The sequence below is a fragment of the Mus caroli genome, chromosome 3 (genome assembly GCF_900094665.2).
Source record: "Mus caroli chromosome 3, CAROLI_EIJ_v1.1, whole genome shotgun sequence".
In the NCBI taxonomy this organism is placed as follows: Eukaryota; Metazoa; Chordata; class Mammalia; order Rodentia; family Muridae; genus Mus; species Mus caroli.
Window position 1 is genome coordinate 128,447,721 of NC_034572.1, and position 6,428 is coordinate 128,454,148.

General features: G+C 40.7%; 1 pseudogene; it reads right to left on the minus strand.

Annotated features, from left to right (window-relative positions):
• Positions 1-3,474: 3,474 nt before the first annotated feature.
• On the minus strand, positions 3,475-4,179 carry LOC110291988 (annotated as a pseudogene).
• Positions 4,180-6,428: the final 2,249 nt, after the last annotated feature.

Here is a 6,428-nt window from a genome sequence, read left to right on the forward strand (position 1 = left end):
TAAAAGTTTATTGCCATGTGAAGCCTTGTGTCAACAGTGCTTTATAACCATCTGTTGAATTGGCCCAGCTAATGACTTTGTAGTAAATTTCTATTTATCGTATAATTATTTTTTCCTACAGTTTTAATTAGGTATCTTCTTCATTTACATTTCAAGCGCTATCCCAAAAGTCCCCTAGACCCTCCCCCCGCCCTGCTCCCCTACCCACCCACTCCCACTTCTTGGCCCTGGCATTCCCCTGTACTGGGGCATATAAAGTTTGCTAGAGCAAGGGGCCTCTCTTCCCAATTATGGCTGACTAGGCCATCTTCTGCAACATATGCAGCTAGAGACACAATTCTGGATTGCAGTTCTTTCTAGTCGTAGTCAAGGAGAGAGCCAGGAATAGCCACCACAATCCACCCCTTGTCTACTTGACATAAATCCTATCTCATGTCCAAATGAGACAATGAGCAGCTCATAAGTACGCCTAACATGATGGAGCTATTCCTCGTAAAACTGAAAGATCCTGACAGAATGTAAAAGGTCACAGAAGCCCTGAAATTGGCAAAATAGATTTCTTTGTTAGTAGAACTAGCTTCACTGGTTTAGAAAAATAGAGGTGCACAATGCTCTGGCGGCTCCTCTAACCTTTGTGTCTGCCAATGTTCTGACCGTTCCTTGAATCCAGGTGTGTGCCCACTGCTGCACCTCACTGCCAGGTGTTTGTGATATTGGTTGCTATATTGGTTGTTGGGATAGAGTCGGAAAATCTCCCCAGCAACCACAGTCGGGGCCAATCCAGAGTTGCTGCACCTTTATTAGACTCCTTCCTTGTTTCCCTCCCATACCCATTTCTTTTTTTTTTTAATTTTTAATATTTTTATTATGTATTTTCCTCAATTACATTTCCAATGCTATCCCAAAAGTCCCTCATACCCTCCCCCCCACTTCCCTACCCACCCACTCCCATTTTTTTGGCCCTGGCGTTCCCCTGTACTGGGGCATATAAAGTTTGTGTGTCCAATGGGCCTCTCTTTCTTTGATACATATGCAGCTAGAGTCAAGAGCTCCGGGGTACTGGTTAGTTCATAATGTTGTTGAGGAATCAATCATTTTAGAATAGACATTGTTTAGATCTGGAAATCCCCTACTCCCTCCTTCTCCTTTCCCCCTTAAGGACCTATAAAAACTGGGACCCCTTTTCCCTCAGGGTCTACTCCTCTACCCCTGCGTGGGATATGAATCATCCCCAGAACTCTGGCTCCCCCCCCCATAAAGTCTCATGTGATTTGCATCAAGCTTGGTCTCTCATGAGTTCTTGGGGGTCTGCTATTATCCCGAGGCCTGAGCCAGGGGCTCCTCATGGAGTCTTTCACAACCACAAACACATTGTAAACTTAGAATTGGCCAATGGCCCTTGAGAACATCATTATAGTATCTCAACTTAAATACCAATTGATATTCTCTTAATTGATGTTAAAGAAACCGGAAGAAAGTACATCTATACATCTTGCTAGCAACCAAAAACGTAGTCCTTCAAACAAAAAGCATCATACACACAGTTTTCTCCTTGATTGTTCTACTCAGTATCCAGAGAGCCTTTCAAAACTGTCAATGGATGTACACGTCAGTGCTTTTCTTCCGGAAGACAAGATGTCACTGTGCAGACGTATGATACTTTGTGGAACTCTTGGTTTGGTTTGGTTTGGTTTGGTTTGGTTTGGTTTAGTTTAGTTTTTCCAGACAGGGTGTCACAGAGTCCCTCTGGCTTTTCTGGAACTCACTGTCCTCAAACTCATAGAGATCTGCTTGCTACTGCCTTCCAAGTGCTGAGATTAAAGATGTGCTTCACCAATGCCTGCCGAACCTTTTCTTTCTTTGTGGATACATATCAAATTTTGTATCTTATTGTCTTCCATGTGGAAAAATAGTTCTACAGTGAAAAATCTTAGCATATATACCTTTTTGTATTTCTGCAATATGTATATGCTTTTGATGAATTTCTATAAATGGGGCTAGTGGGTTAAACAGAATACAACTACAACATGATAGGTTTAAGGGAATTGCAATGCCCTTTTGCTAAATGACCCTCATCGCTCTCCATAGGGCAACAACATTTTGTGCATTTTGACCTAACTGAGTGTACTGTTAAATATTAAGTTACTGCCATCCTGCTAACTGAGAAAATTGTATATTATATAATTTGAATTTGAATTTCTCTTATTTGTAAGTTTGGACTTTTATTTTATAGAGGAAATAAAAGTTCTTTAATCTGACTCTTTTTCTTCTGTTTTCAGAAGCTCTTTTTTACAGCAAAGCTATTAGGCTTTTAAGACAGAATTTACAATGTCTTTCCCGGGTATTTAACTGTAATTTTCTTGTCCTTTGTGCTTGTGTGAACAGTATGTGCTATTTCCGTGGTTTTGACTGGTTTGCCTTTACTTTTTTTTTTTTTTTTGGTTTTAAAACTTTATTGAAAAAGCAAGCAGTAAGGGAATCAAACATTTATAAGATATATTTATTATTTTTTCTGACCAAAGTGCAATGATTTTTAAAATCTTTTAAAACAAGTAACCATGAAAAACATATTCCAGAAAATAAAATACAAATGGGAATTTTAACCATTAGATTGCTTTATCTAATTTACTCTAACCCTATATTTAGTCTAAGAAAACAAAACAAAAAAACTTTGAACTATTATTAAAACAAAAACTGAATCAAATTACCATAAACTAGTGAATGCGTGTCAAGGGTCTACTGGTAGGAACTCTTGTTACATCAGTTTATGATGACTAGTCCTGTGTCACAGGGCACAGGAATACAAGTCACTATTTGCGACCCTTGCGCCACAGACTATGTCAGCAGAAAGCTGACAATCCTGCCCAGGCTCTGAAGCCCCGTCCCCGACTCAAACCTTGGAAGCAAAGACTATGCCCTATCACACAACGTTGCACAAGCTGAAATAAATCAGTCTCTAAGTTTTAACTTTCAACAGGAAATGGTCAGTCATCTGATAAACAGAGCATTGCTGGAGTCCATTTTATGAGTATGTTTACTAAACACCTTGAGCAAGAGCCAGCTACACATAAAATTCCTTTAAATTTGGTCCACAAATTCACTTAGCAGGTTGAAAATATTAAATGTGCAGCAAGAGGAAGTGGAAATCCCAAATCCCAACACACTGCAATTACAAAAGGGATATACGTGCATACTAAAAAAAAATTAGCTCACCGAAGGCACAGACATAAAAGGGATAAAAGGGGTAACACAAACAAGAATTAGCTGATACCTTCTTCATTTTGTGAGCACCATAATACCTAAAATGATTTAAACCTGAATTCACTGTGTACTGTGACCACAAATTTAAAAAAAAAAACACATAATTTGTCTTACTATATATTTCTAGACATTAATTGAGATGTAATTTTGAAAGGTTAAAGCTGCCTTAAAAGGGGCTGTGATAGCAGCTATCAAAGCAATATTCGAGCATGATTTCAAAGATGTCTTCAGGGTTAGTTAGCCTTCTTTGTCAAAAATCTTCACAACTTCACCAAAAACTTCATCAACAGACTTAGAAGCATCTATCTTCTTGACTTTCCCCATTTCTTCATATAAGTCAATAATTGGTTTTGTTGATTCAAGGTAAGTCTGAATTCTCTTTTCCAAGCTCTCTCTGTTGTCGTCACTCCTACCACTACTTTATCCCCTTTGAAGACATCGTTCAATACAGATCTCATTATTACAGTCAAAAAAACAGAACATAAGATACATCTGCTTTTCCACCCATGGTTTTGTTCCAACCTTGAAGGTTGTCTTGAGTTCTTGGAAATTCATCAAGAATTTATTCTTCTGAGCATTGGCAGCCATTGTTTGGTCCATTTCCCTCTTTAATAAACTGATGGTTATCTCAACTGGTATAATCTTTCCTTCTTTAATGTACTTTTCAATAAGTTCACCATACTGTGAGTCTGGATTCTTCCTTTCATCACGAAGAAGTGCTCCTGTAGAAAGGTGTGTGTAGCCATATTTCTCGACAATGCGCGCATACTGGGTCCCCTTGCTCGCACCGGGCCCGCCCAAAACGAACACGACCAAGGGCTTCATGAGGTGGAGAAGGAAGAACCGCAGTCCGCGGGTCAGCGGCGGGCGGCTCGGAACCAGGACGTGCGGCAGCAGGCGACAACAGCTGCTCAGCATACAACGCGCCTCTGACAGAGGCCAGCTCTTTTTTAAAGATTGTCCATTTGTTTACACGTGGTCTAACTTTGCAGTCCTGATAGGCCTGGGAGTGACTTTGGAGCCTGGGTGACCTTGAATTCATGGCAATCCTACACCGTTACATCACAAATGTTAGTGTTGTAGGCATGAGATACCAGGCTGGTTGGTTGATTGCTGCTCCTGTTTTTGTTGGTTGGTTGGTTTTTGTTTTCTAAATTTTTTTTTTTTTTTTTTTTTTTTTTTTTTTTTTTTTTTTTTTCTCTTGATTATAATTTTTGTGTGTTTTATTTATGGCCGTTCACATGTAGATTGCCCTTACATAAAATAGACAGAATTTTCTCTCTCCCTCCCTCCCGTTTTTTTTTTCTCCTTTTTTTTGCCTTTTTTGAGACAGGGTTTCTCTGCAGTCCTGGCTGTCCTGGAACTCACTCTGTAGAGCAGGCTGGCCTTGAACTCAAATATCTGCCTGCCTCTGTCTCCCAAGTGCTGGGATTAAAGGCATGCGCCACCTCTGCCCAGCTTGTTTTCTAAATTTTTAAATCCTTGTCAAGAAAGTGCTCCTGAGCTGGGCGAGAAACCCTGTCTCAAAAAAAACAAAAAAAAAAAAAAAGAAAGTACTCCTGAAAAGTTATAAAGGAATTATACCAGATTTTTCCAGATAATAGCATGACTTCGTTTTTAAGTTTCTGATCCATTTACAATACTATCGACAAGGACTAACATCCCAATGATTTCTTTTCATGTGGTTTTCCTGTCTATTTTTTTTTAATTTTAATAAAGTACTTATTTTTTATTTCATACAGAAGAACCTGAAGTCTGCATTTTGACTGAATACGCAGTGGTTTACAATGTGTCCATCTCAACAGTGGGGTGTTGGACTCTGGGTTCCACACAAACACAGGCACGAGTATTGGGGAACAGAGGCCACAACAGCAATGCAACTCAATCATTTCTCAACGAAAAGGCAGCAGAGCATCCTGAGTCACTGAAAATTTGTGCAAATGGGCTACTAAAATAAACACCAGGCCACGAACTCTTAAGGAATAATGAAATGTATAGAGATTGTTTTACCTGAAATTTTAGTTAATATGTATTGGAAACAAAATAAAAGGGGGGCCCTGGGGAAAAGTGGGGGAGGAAAGGGGGCCTAACGTCCAGCCAGAGTTCCTGTGCTCTGGGCAGGCAGATGAAGGCAGAGCTGCCGGATGCTTTTCCACGCTGCCGGGGTGAGCATGCCTGACCCACACGGCGGGGGTGGAAAGGGCAGCCCCTGACCGGGGACCCCAGAGCTACCTTGCTAAAACCCCAGGGTTGTAGGAAAGAGGTAATAGGGAAGAAGATCCTAACACTGGTGAGAGTGGCGCAGCGGACCTAGATGGAGCAGAGACACTCTATGGTTTAAGAGCTTTATTATAGAAATGCTGGGGAAAGAGAGAAGAGAGAAGAGAAGAGAAGAGAAGAGAAGAGAAGAGAAGAGAAGAGAAGAGAAGAGAAGAGAAGAGAAGAGAAGAGGGGGAGGGAAGAAGAGGGGAGGGGAGGGGAGAAGACAAAGAGAAAGGGAAGAGGAGAGAGAAGTGAGAGAAGTGAGAGGTAAGAGGACAAAGGAGTAAGAGTAAGAGAGCGAGGTGGGGGCTTAACAGCCCCTTTTATGGTCTTCACTGCTAGGTAACTGGGGAGGCGTTTAGCCTGAAGGTCGGAAGTTTGGGCCATTGCCTACATGACTACTGACCATGCTTCTCTTGTGGGGGCTGTGGGAAGTGGTACCTTAGGCAGGGGCTAGAGTTACAGGAGCATGAGGGAACACTTACCCCATGTCATGAAGGTGAATTATGACCATCAGACCTCAGCTCGACTGGATTCCAGCCTTCAATTCCCCACAAATATGAACCATTTGAACAAAAATAATTTGCCTGTAGAGGCCATAACCTAGTACTTGAAGTTCTGGCTTTTGATAGAGGGTGAATATGGGTAGACATCATCCAAAAAGGAAAAGTGAGTTCAGCATACTGAAGTTGTTTTAAAAGCTGTGCTTGTAAGAAATAGTCACACATAACATTTTTGTGTGCCACCCTACCTATTTTAAAAAAGAAAGGGGTAGATAGCAATGCACTACAGTTTTAAGGACAACACATCTATTCTTCAGTATGCATCCTTTGCTGCCGTACTCTAAAAGATAAACCAATATTCCCATATTTATTTGTTTCAAGATGTCTTTGTTGTATACCCCA